At 40.1% G+C, this 12,759-nt stretch overlaps 1 protein-coding gene and 1 long non-coding RNA gene across 2 annotated transcripts in view; one reads left to right on the top strand and one right to left on the bottom strand.

Annotated features, from left to right (window-relative positions):
- Positions 1-6,083: 6,083 nt before the first annotated feature.
- On the bottom strand, positions 6,084-8,460 carry LOC112584741. The gene is made up of 3 exons (XR_006550925.2): positions 8,364-8,460; positions 6,901-6,930; positions 6,084-6,420 (listed from the first exon to the last, which is right to left on the bottom strand). It is a non-coding gene; the product is annotated as an uncharacterized LOC112584741 (long non-coding RNA).
- A 91-nt stretch (positions 8,461-8,551) lies between these two features.
- KPNA1 (karyopherin subunit alpha 1) overlaps positions 8,552-12,759 on the top strand; it is a 70,926-nt gene continuing 66,718 nt past the window's right edge. Inside the window, exon 1 of the mRNA XM_006057209.4 lies at positions 8,552-8,722. The gene's annotated coding sequence lies outside the window, so the exon portion shown is untranslated. The remainder of the gene's footprint in view (positions 8,723-12,759) is intronic.

Genomic DNA, 12,759 nt, shown 5'->3' with positions numbered 1-12,759 from the left:
GTTCAGAGAAATATTGATGAAAAAGGAAACAAGAAAGTATAAAAATATTCCATTGTATCACGGGACAAAAACATATCATTGTTTTTTTAAAGAGATAGAATATCTTTTTTTTAATTTATTTGTTTTAGTTGGAGGCTAATTACTTTACAATATTGTAGTGGCTTTTGCCATACATTGATATGAATCAGCCATGGGTTTACATATGTGAACCCCCCTCCCACCTCCCTCCTCATCCCATCCCTCTGGGTCATCCCAGTGCACGAGCCCTGAGCACTCTGTCTCATGCATCGAACCTGGACTGGTGATCTGTTTCATATATGATAATATACATGTTTCAATGCTATTCTCTCAAATCATCCCACCCTCGCCTTCTCCCACAGAGTCCAAAAGACTGTTCTATACATCTGTGTCTCTTTTGCTGTCTTGCATATAGGGTTATCATTACCATCTTTCTAAATTCCATATATGCATTAATATACAGTATTGGTGTTTTTCTTTCTGGCTTACTTCACTCTGTATAATAGGCTCCAGTTTCATCCACCTCATTAGAACGGATTCAAATGTATTCTTTTTAATGGCTGAGTAGTATTCCATTGTGTATATGTACCACAGCTTTCTTATCCATTCATCTGCTGATGGATATCTAGGTTGCTTCCATGTCCTGGCTATTATAAACAGTGCTGCAAAGAACATTGGGGTACACGTGTCTCTTTCAATTCTGGTTTCCTTGGTGTGTATGCCCAGCAGTGGGATTGCTGGGTCATATGGCAGTTCTATTTCCAGTTTTTTAAGGAATCTCCACATTGTTCTCCACAGTGGCTGTACTAGTTTGCATTCCCACCAACAGTGTAAGAGGGTTCCCTTTTCTTCACACCCTCTCCAGCATTTATTGTCTGTAGATTTTTGGATAGCAGCCATTCTGACCAGAGTGAGATGGTACCTCATTGTGGTTTTGATTTGCATTTCTCTGATAATGAGTGATGTTGAGCATCTTTTCATGTGTTTGTTAGCCATCTGTATGTTTTCTTTGGAGAAATGTCTGTTTAGTTCTTTGGCCCATTTTTTGATTGGGTCGTTTATTTTTCTGGAATTGAGCTGCAGGAGCTGCTTGTATATTTTTGAGATTAATTCTCTGTCAGTTGCTTCATTTGCTATTATTTTCTCCCATTCTGAAGGCTGTCTTTTCACTTTGCTTATAGTTTTTTTCATTGTGCAAAAGCTTTTAAGTTTAATTAGGTCCCATTTGTTTATTTTTGCTTTTATTTCCATTACTCTGGGAGGTGGGTCATAGAGGATCCTGCTGTGATTTATGTCGGAGAGTGTTTTGCCTATGTTTCCCTCTAGGAGTTTTATAGTTTCTGGTCTTACAGTTAGATCTTTAATCCATTTTGAGTTTATTTTCGTGTATGGTGTTAGAAAGTGTTCTAGTTTCATTCTTTTACAAGTGGTTGACCAGTTTTCCCAGCACCACTTGTTGAAGAGATTGTGTTTTCTCCCTTGTATATTCTTGCCTCCTTTGTCAAAGATAAGGTGTCCATAGGTGTGTGGATTTATCTCTGGGCTTTCTATTTTGTTCCATTGAACTATATTTCTGTCTTTGTGTCATTATCAGACTGTCTTGCTGACTGTGGCTTTGTAGTATAGCCTGAAGTCAGGCAGGTTGATTCCTCCTGTTCCATTTTTCTTTCTCAAGATTGCTTTGGGTATTCAAGATTTTTTGTATTTCCATACAAATTGTGAAATTATTTGTTCTAGTTCTGTGAATAATACCCTTGGTAGCTTGATAGGGATTGCATTGAATCTATAGATTGCTTTGGGTAGTATACTCATTTTCACTGTATTGATTCTTCCAATCCATGAACATGGTATATTTCTCCATCTATTTGTGTCCTCTTTGATTTCTTTCATCAGTGTTTTATAGTTTTCTATATAAAGGTCTTTTGTTTCTTTAGGTAGATATATTCCTAAGTATTTATTCTTTTTGTTGCAGTGGTGAATGGAATTGTTTCCTTAATTTCTCTTTCTGTTTTCTCATTGTTAGTGTATATGCAGGGGATTTCTGTGTGTTATTTTTATATCCTGCAACTTTACTATATTCATTGATTAGCTCTAATAATTTTCTGGTGGAGTCTTTAGGGTTTTCTATGTAGAGGATCATGTCATCTGCAAACAGTGAGAGTTTACTTCTTCTTTTCCAATTTGGATTCCTTTTATTTCTTTTTCTGCTCTGATCGCTGTGGCTAAAACTTTCAAAACTATGTTGAATAGTAGTAGTGAGAGTGGGCACCCTTGCCTTGTTCCTGACTTTAGGGGAAATTCTTTCAATTTTTCACCATTGAGGATAATGTTTGCTGTGAGTTTGTCATAGATAGCTTTTATTATGTTGAGGTATGTTCCTTCTAGTCCTGCTTTCTGGAGAGTTTTTATCATAAATGGATGTTGAATTTTGTCAAAGGCTTTTTCTGCATCTATTGAGATAATCATATGGTTTTTATCTTTCAATTTGTTAATGTGGTGTATTACATTGATTGATTTGCGGATATTAAAGAATCCTCGCTTTCCTGGGATAAAGCCCACTTGGTCATGATGTATGATCTTTTTAATATGTTGTTGGGTTCTGTTTGCTAGAATTTTGTTAAGGATTTTTGCATCTATGTTCATCAGTGATATTGGCCTGTAGTTTCCTTTTTTTGTGGCATCTTTGTCTGGTTTTTAGTATCAGGGTGATGGTGGCCTCATAGAATGAGTTTTGAAGTTTACCTTCTGCAATTTTCTGGAAGAGTTTGAGTAAGATAGGTGTTAGCTCTTCTCTAAATTTTTGGTAGAATTCAGCTGTGAAGCCATCTGGTCCTCGGCTTTTGTTTGCTGGAAGATTTCTGATTACAGTTTCGATTTCTGTGCTTGTGATGGGTCTGTTAAGATCTTCTATTTCTTCCTGGTTCAGTTTTGGAAAGTTATACTTTTCTAAGAATCTGTCCATTTCTTCCAAGTTGTCCATTTTATTGGCATATAGATTCTGATAGCAATCTCTTATGATCCTTTGTATTTCTGTGTTGTCTGTTGTGACTTCTCCAATTTCATTTCTAATTTTGTTGATTTGATTCTTCTCCCTTTGTTTCTTGATGAGTCTGGCTAATGGTTTGTCAATTTTATTTATCTTCTCAAAGAACCAGCTTTTAGCTTTGTTGATTTTTGCTATGGTCTCTTTTGTTTCTTTTGCATTTATTTCTGCTCTAATTTTTAAGATTTCTTTTCTTCTACTAACCCTGGGGTTCTTCATTTCTTCCTTTTCTAGTTGCTTTAGGTGTAGAGTTATTTATTTGACTTTTTTCTTGTTTCTGGGGGTAAGCCTGTATTGCTATGAACCTTCCCCTTAGCACTGCTTTTACAGTGTCCCATAGGTTTTGGGTTGTGTTTTCATTTTCATTCATTTCTATGCATATTTTGATTTCTTTTTTGATTTCTTCTATGATTTGTTGGTTATTCAGAAGTGTGTTATTTAGCCTCCATATGTTGAAATTTTTAATAGTTTTTTTTTTTCCTGTAATTGAGATCTAATCTTACTGAATTGTGGTCAGAAAAGATGATTGGAATGATTTCAATTTTTTTTAATTTACCAAGGTTAGATTTATGGCCCAGGATGTGATCTATCCTGGAGAAGGTTCCGTGTGCACTTGAGAAAAAGGTGAAATTGTTTTGGGGTGAAATGTCCTATAGATATCAATTAGGTCTATCTGGTCCATTGTGTCATTTAAAGTTTGTGTTTCTTTGTTAATTTTCTGTTTAGTTGATCTATCCATAGGTGTGAGTGGGGTATTAACGTCTCCCATTATTATTATGTTATTGTTAATTTCCCCTTTCATACTAGTTAGCATTTGCCTTACATATTGTGGTGCTCGTATGTTGGGTGCATATATATTTATAATTGTTATATCTTCTCCTCGGATTGATCCTTTGATCATTATGTAGTGTACTTCATTGTCTTTTTTCACAGCCTTTATTTCAAAGTCTATTTTATCTGATATGAGTATTGGTACTCCTGCTTTTTTTTGGTCTCCATTTGTGTGAAATATCTTTTCAAGCCCTTCACTTTCAGTCTGTATGTGTCCCTTGTTTTGAGGTGGATCTCTTGTAGACAGCATATATAGGGGGTCTTATTTTTGTATCCATTCAGCCAGTCTTTGTCTTTTGGTTGGGGTATTCAACCTATTTACATTTAAGTTAATTATTGATAAGTACGGTCCCGTTGCCATTTACTTTGTTGTTTTGGGTTTGTGTTTATATACCCTTTCTGTGTTTTCTGTCTAGAGAAGATCCTTTAGCATTTGTTGAAGAGCTGGTTTGGTGGTACTGAATTCTCTCAGCTTTTGCTTGTCTGTAAAGCTTTTGAATTCTCCTTCATATCTGAATGAGATCCTTGCTGGGTACAGCAATCTGGGTTGTAGGTTTTTCTCTTTCATCACTTTAAGTATGTCCTGCCATTCCCTTCTGGCCTGAAGAGTTTCTATTGAAAGATCAGCTGTTATCCTTATGGGAATCCCCTTGTGTGTTATTTGTTGTTTTTCCCTTGCTGCTTTTAATATTTGTTCTTCATGTTTGATCTTTGTTAATTTGATTAATATGTGTCTTGCGGTGTTTCACCTTGGATTTATCCTGTTTGGGACTCTCTGGGTTTCTTGGACTTGTGTGACTATTTCCCGGAGAAGGCAATGGCACCCCACTCCAGTACTCTTGCCTGGAAACTCCCATGGACGGAGGAGCCTGGTAGGCTGCAGTCCATGGGGTCTGGAAAGTCGGACACGACTGAGCGACTTCACTTTCACTTTTCACTTTCCTGCATTGGAGAAGGAAATGGCAACCCACTCCAGTATTCTTGCCTGGAGAATCCCAGGGACGGGGGAGCCTGGTGGGCTGTCGTCTGTGGGGTTGCACAGAGTCGGACACGACTGAAGCGACTTAGCAGCAGCAACAGCAGTGACTATTTCCTTCCCCATTTTAGGGAAGTTTTCAACTATTATCTCCTTGAGTATTTTCTCATGGCCTTTCTTTTTGTCTTCTTCTTCTGGGACTCCTATGATTCGAATGTTGGGGCATTTCACATTGTCCCAGAGGTCCCTGAGGTTGCCTTCATTTCTTTTAATTCTTTTTTCTTTTTTCCTCTCTGCTTCATTTATTTCTACCATTCTGAGACAGAATATCTTTTTAAAGTTCTATCATATTTATATTCTCCTTTACAAAATTCCTTCATTTATGTATCTTAAGAATATATTATAATATTGAGTTCAGTTCAGTCTCTCAGTCATGTCTGACTCTTTGCAACCCCATGAACCGCAGCACGCCAGGCCTCCCTGTCTATCACCAACTGCTGGAGTACACCCAAACCTATGTCCATTGAGTCGGTGATGCCATCCAACCATCTCATCTTCTGTTGTCCCCTTCTCCTCCTGCCCTCAATCTTTGCCAGCATCAGGGTCTTTTCCAATGAGTCAACTCTTCGCATCAGGTGGCCAAAGTATTGGAGTTTCAGGTTCAACACCGTCCTTCCAGTGAACACCCAGGACTGATCTCCTTTAGGATGGACTGGTTGGATCTCCTTGCAATCCAAGAGACTCTCAAGAGTCTTCTCCAACACCACAATTCAAAAGTATCAATTCTTCAGCACTCAGCTTTCTTCACAGTCCAACTCTCACATCCATACATGACCACTGGAAAAACCATAGCCTTGATATGCTGTCTAGGTTGGTCATAACTTTCCTTCCAAGGAATAAGCATCTTTTAATTTCATGGCTGTAATCACCATCTGGAGTGGTTTGGGAGCTATAATATAGCTTACAAAATTTGAATATGCAAGAGTTTCTAAAAAAAGTTAAAATAAGTTGCCAAACCAGACAGAAACAAAAATATTGTTATGAAAAATTATATTCTTTCTCAAATTATTTTCTTAATTAGTCATGTTCAGAAAAGAGAATTTTACTCCACACTGCTTGTGGAGTAGAAGTAGGCATAACCACTTGTGAAGTAATTGGACAATATCTAGTATATTAGTTTTCCATTGCTGTGGAACAATTATCAGAAACGCAGTGTCTTAAAACACATTTATTATCTAACAGTTTCTGTGAGCTAGGGTTACAGCCACACTTGAACTGTTTCCTCTATTCAAGGTCTCACAAAGTTGCAATCAAGGTGTTATGTTGTCTTCTCCTCTGGAGGCTTGATTGGGAAAGAATCCACTTCTAAGCTCTTTCAGATTGTTGGCAGAATTCATTTCCTTGTGGCTGAAGTGTTGAGGCTTCTGACTGTTGCACCCAGGTTCTAGAAACCATCTACACTTCCCTGCCACCAGGCCCTCTCCATAGGCAGTTCTCAACATGAAAGCTTGCTTCTTCAAAGGCCAGTAGCAGTGTGTCTAGCTCCAGTCAGCTAAGATAGTGACATATAATGCAATGTAATCATTTTTACCATATTCTATTGGCCAGAAGTAAGTCATAGGTCCTGCACACACTCAAAGGGCAGGGCAAAAGCAAGGGGCAAAGACTATGGGGGCCATCTTAGAATTCTGCCTACCACATCTAGTAAAGTTTAAGATGCAGTGTCTTAGGATCTAGCATTTTCCCTGTACCCATGAAGATACATACAAGAACATTCATAACAGTGTTGTTTGTAATAGCAAAACCATTGTTCTATAATGTAAACATAAAAAATTTTTAAATACAAAAAGATTTAGTCAGAGAGACATTAGCTAACAAAACACTATGTATGGTACAATAACATTTTTGTAAAAGTAACATATTTATAGGAATTCTGCTTCAGCAATGGACTACTGTTATCTTGAACAAGTCTTCCCACCACTGATTACAGCTGGGCAAAATATAATAAACATTAAGGCACTGAGGAGCTTACCACAGCAGTGAGAACTTGTGGATCCAAGATCTGAAAGAAAGGAAAGGGAACCCATCAGAAGTGAGCATGATGTTTGCCATTATCTTTCCACCTGAAGTTATTGCTAATTCTGAAAGCAGTGGCTGAAAAACCGTGTAGAGTTTTTGGCTGTCTCATGGGGTTGAAGAGCCTGAGTCAAAAGGAAGAGTGAAGTGAAAGTCACGTTTGACTCTTTGTGACCCTGCAATTCTCCAGGCCAGAATCCTGGAGTGGGTAGCCTTTCTGTTCTCCAGGGGATCTTCCCAACCCAGGGATTGAACTCAGGTCTCCCACATTGCAGGCAGATTCTTTACCAGTGGAGCCACCAGGGAAGCCCAAGAATACTGGAGTGGGTAGCCTATCCCTCCTTCAGCAGATCTTCCTGCCCCAGGAATCAAACAGGGGTCTCCTGCATTGCAGGAGGATTCTTTACCAACTGAGCTATCAGGGAAGCCCTGAAAAGGAAGAGTGGCCCTAGTGAATACTCCAGACTTTTGGTCAGGACCCTCATGGGATACCCTAACTAGGAGAAAGGGTGAACTGGAAAGAAACTAGTTTTCACAGACCCTAAAGTCCAGCTCTGAATAATATTAATATTAGCTCCTGATTGGAATAAAGTGATCTGTCCTCAGCTCAGCTGTGGTGAGACATTTGTTATTGTTTAGTGGCTAAGTCGTGTCTGACTCTTTTGCAACCCCGTGGCCAAGTCTCTCTCTTAGAACACATTCCCTTTCACCAGGGCCCTTGATGGAACTCAACACATCCTAGAAAACACACCTTTAGTGGGAAATACTGATGTGGCAGAAAGACATCCAGGACAAATGAACACTGCATAGTATGGTCCTCTCTCCCGCTCAAATGTTACAGAGTTATCCCATTTCTTTCACCCTGCTTCTCCGTGTGTGTTTTAGGTTGATTTGATAAACCGTTATATGTGAGACTGCATATTCTGTGACATCTGCTTGGCTGCGTTGTCTTTCTTTAGAAGCTACTGCTCAAAAAAGAATCCCCCAAAGAGAATTCCGTCAAATTTAACAGTAATAATTATTTGCCCCAAATTTTCGTTGGAGAGCATTTGTTGAGAGTAAAGCCAGCATTCATGTTTCGTGTAATTCCTTAATGAATTCTGGTACTGCTCGGTTCATTACCAGGCAAAGAGGACGGGACAAAACCAAAAAGGATATACCCAGAAGTTTTCTCAAACGTGCTGCACATGAACGCCTTAGCCATGAGGCGCTGACTTATAACTCTTGTAAAAATCCCTCAGCCTTCATTCATTCCATTATTAATTCAATAAACGTGTATATAGACAGAGGTGAGCGAAGATCGACCCGCCGCCCTGGAAGAGCTTCGAAGACAAGATATAACTTTGCAATTCAGCCTAAGAACTACCGTTTCATTGTCACTCTAGCATGACTCTCCAAACCTTGTCATTAACTGCCAACCTTTTCAATCGGACCTTCTCCCGGACTCCGGACTCTTCACTGGTTCCCAGCTAACCGCCAGAGCCTCCAGAGAAAGAGCTGAAAGACTACATCTCCCGGCAGCCTCTGTAGCAGGGTGGTGGTGAGGCACGCGCAAGTGCGCGGCCCGGCCCCCGCGCGCAGGCGCACTGCGAACGCCGGCTGAGCTAGGTCTCGCTGTGCTGGGTGCGCGGCGGCTGAGGCGACGAGCGAGGCCTGGTGAGCAGCGCGGGGAGAGAGCCAACTCTTTTGAGGTTGTGTGTAGAAGACGCACGGCAGGCGAGCGAGCGAGGCAGAGGCTCATCCCAGAAGTGGCACCGGGATCGGTTGCCTTGAACCTGGTGAGTGCGGGGCTGTGGCGGCCCCCGACCCCTCCCCCTCCCGCCGGCCGATCCGGCAGTCCTCGGCGGGACCCGGGAGAGGCCCCGCGGCGAGGTCGGGCCGCCGACTGTGCTCAAGCTCGGGTTCCTGGGCCTGGGCACTCGCGGCGCGTCCGTGCGTCACGGGCCCGGTTGTCCTAACGGCCGCGCGGCAGGCGGAGGGGACGGTGGGGGTGGGGAGCGCTGGTGTGTTCGCCATCGGGAACGCCGGTGGAGGCGAGGCGGGGCGGGGCGGGGTGGCGCGGCAGCCGGGCTGTTAGCGGCGCCGGGGACTGCGGGGCGCAGAGGCTGCGGGGCGGCGAGGAGGCACCGCGGAGCCGAGGAGGCAGCGCGGAGCCAGCGCCGCGGCCCCACGCAGACGGGCGGGGAGGGGGCCGGGGGTGGGCTGCGTAGAGTGTGCGTGACTGAGGCAGGTGAGAACAGGGGATGGGGGTGTGTGTAAACACCCTAACTGAGGCAGTAGGAAACGGTCAGGTCTCGGAAATTGACAAGTTTCAGCCAGAGCCGGAGGTTTGGGGCGGGGGGGGGGGGGGGGGCGGGGGAGTGGAGACGGGCGACTGCAGTTTACAGATGTCATAACACCATGGGCCTGAAGCGGCTGACAGGGGTGTGGTAATTATAGGAATGACAGAACTTAGTCTGCACACAGCGTGTGTCAGTGGTGATGCGAGGGAAGCTCAGAATGGGAGGAGAGAACTGAAGGATGACTGGAGTCCGGGAAGCCGTCATGAAGGAATATTTTCGGTTTGAATGGAAGTATTTAATGTTCCGCTTTTAAGCAAACGATGTCAAGATAATTGGATTTTTAAGGTTTAAATTCTGAATAAACAGTTTGGAAGTAATTTTTTCTAAGCATACTATTAAATAACATTACTTTTTCAGTCCTCTTTTCCTTTAATAAACACTTCCTTAAAAACCTGTTTCTTAACAGTAGATGAGTAAGTGATTTTTCCCCCTTCACGTTACTTCAGGGCTCATTATTGACATTTTCCACTTGTTCTTGCGTTTGTAATATTTTGAAAGTAATTCACAAGCTATTCCCCTTCCGTTTTAAAGATTGAAGAGATGAAATTTCAACTTCAAAGGAAAGGAAGGATGAACTCCGTTGTACTTTTACTGAAATAATTTATTCTTTGATAGCACTGTTGTGTTTAACACCGAATTTTTAGTTGGAGAACTTGAGAGAAGTTAAAGGGGTAACTTTTAATGAGCTTTTTTCCAGATAACTGTGCTAAATACTTTCTGTAGAGTAAAAGGTTTAATGCTTACAGTAACTCTGAAGTGTCTTTTTTTTCCTTTTCTACAGATGAAAGCTTTGAGGGTTAGAGAAGTTAAGTAACTTACCTAGGTGTTCCAGCTCTTGTTAGAATCAGAATCACTGCCATTTTAGGGATTATTTCTCCTCTCCTTTCATACTTACTGGTTGTGTTTTCTGTTTTTGGTCCATTCATATGCTTAGAGACTGGGGATGTGGATGTGATCAAGACATTGTTCCTGTCCTCATGGAATGTATAGTGTTGCAGAGAAGACTAACAGATAATGAGTATAAATATTGACTGTGTAACATTTTATCGGTCATTATAATTGAGCGGGAGCTGTACTAAAAAGCAAAGGAAGTTCAAACGGAATCAAACGTAAGCCTTGAGTGTTTACAGTCTGGTAGAAAAGCAAAACACGCATTTTGAAAACCTAGACTAAGCTAAATGATAGAAATTAACACTTCACCTGGAGTCAGTGTACTTGCATTATGTTACTTTAGATCCTTATAGAAATTCCTTCACACAACTGTGAATTAATATTTTGTACTTTGACTTTTATCTAGGATTGGGACATGAGAAAAGGAACATGAAAAAACTCTTCCTTGCTACCCAAGACACTGTTTATAATTTATTTACTGATACTTATAAAGTATAAACCTTAAAGAGAAGTTCTTTTAAGCCCTCAGTTGACAGGGCTTTTTGTTTTCTTTGCTTTAAAAAAAAAAATTAAACAAATGACTGCTTTTATTAGATCATTTCTATTTGTAAGCCGTCCTGTTTCTCTTTATACTTTGGCTATTAGGAGGCTTAGAGCTGTGTTCAGCTTTGGTAATTTTCATAATTTTCCTTTGCTTTAGCTGTGTTATAAACTATACCAGATAGTCTGGAATTGCTGCTCTCAGTTGTTTCCTGGACTACTTGTTCTCTGTTGATCTCAATTTTATTTTTACCTTTTCCCTCTCATTTGAGAGCAGGGTTTGTTTATTTTATCTACAGTATGTTAGCATAATGTTTGTTGAATTAATGATAAAGTCTTGATGATTTATGAATTTGTTTTTAAGTCTGTCAGATTGTTTCCAGAAGTATGTATGCTTTGTATAAAATCAGTTAAGACTTTTGGCCATGCAAGTAAAGGTGACTGACATAATGATAAAGATAATTCCCTGTTAACTCTCTTTAAGGTTTCTATATTTTGCAGGGTATTCTGAATTCAGCCATAATAATGGAAGAAAACATTGAAAATGGTAAACAATTCAATTAGCTGATTGGGGCTGATTTCACTCTATTCTTGCTGCAGTAAGCAGGAGGTGGCCCCAAGCCAGCTGGGAGCCAGATCGGACCTTCATTAGAAAATTTTTGTCTTTGCAGTGACAGAGCAGGGATGAAGACCGATGGAACATACAATTTTTTGTTTGTTTTTGAAGTTGATCATGCTCCTACACAACAGACCTTAGTGATAAAATGGTTCTGATCGAATGTATTAGATTAATTGGAACAGTGTTTGAAAGCAGGCAGTAATCCAAAATGTGGATAATGAGGATAATCTCCTTCACATAATAAGAATATGCTGTACTTCATATACAAAGATAAGTCTGCTTACTCATCATGATTGATTTTTCAGTGTGAGGAGGGATATGTGCTGAGTTGTCCATGAGTCTTTGTATTCTGTGACCAGCAAGGCAGCTTGGGGTCAAAATGGGGGTTTTTAGCTAGGGAGCAGAAAGACAAGCAAAAGTTGCTCTAACATCTGTTGATGGGTCAAGTACTACGTCAGGTGTTTTCACCTGATTATCCTTGCAAAACCACATTGAGAAGGTGGTTACATGTACAGGATGGTTAAGTAACTTGTCCTACTTCACAGAGTTAAGTGGTGGAGCTGGGATTCAATCACAGGGCTATTTGTACTATGTTCTCATCAATTGTTAAAGCTTGATTTTGTTTTGGTTTGCGGTTCAGTCTTCTGCTCCTCAAACTAGATATAGTTTAACACCGAGAAATAATACTGTGACGATCTAATTTACTAAAAGCTGAAAGGCCATTGGAATTCCTTGCTTTACTGGCAATAAAAAATACAATTTTTAAATTAGAATAGTATCTGTAAAACAACCGTTCCCTGTCCCAGCCTTTACACTTTAGAGGCTACTTATTTATTTCATTTAGCTGTTTCCTCTTTGATATTTATAAATAACTTGCTTCTATTGCTGTTTCTCGATACAGCAGTTTTAGGCATTATCTATTGACTTTCCACATTTACACATATCCTTTAAATATATTTATTTAGATGTTTATTAAGTCAGCGTTTAGTTATAACTATGTAAATAATTATAGCAGGACCATGCAGTACATTATGATATCGTTTATTCTTTTAACCAATATTTGTTTTTCCAGAAGTAATACCTATTTTCCCTTTTGCCATTTTGAGACAGCTGTCCTAGAACCTTCTATCCTTTTAAAGCAATCTGGACTGATTACTTTCTAGGCTTATTGCACAGCTGTCACCCTGAAACTTCTCTTTATGTCACCTTAAAATTTTTTGCTCTGATATTGGATCTCCTGTTTTCCATGTTTGTTTTTTTTTTTCACTTCCAGAGAAAGGGTACCTGGGAAGCAAAAACTTTATGTTTTTAAGATCTTGCATGGCTGAAAAAAAATCTTTATTTTACCTGTACATTTCATCAATCATTTGTCTGAATATGAAAATCCAGGCTTAAAAAGTTTGGAAGTCATAGTTTCATTGTT

This window comes from Bubalus bubalis, chromosome 1 (genome assembly GCF_019923935.1).
Source record: "Bubalus bubalis isolate 160015118507 breed Murrah chromosome 1, NDDB_SH_1, whole genome shotgun sequence".
NCBI lineage: Eukaryota > Metazoa > Chordata > Mammalia > Artiodactyla > Bovidae > Bubalus > Bubalus bubalis.
Note: the sequence above shows the minus strand (reverse complement) of the source record. Positions and strands in the feature narration are given on the sequence as shown.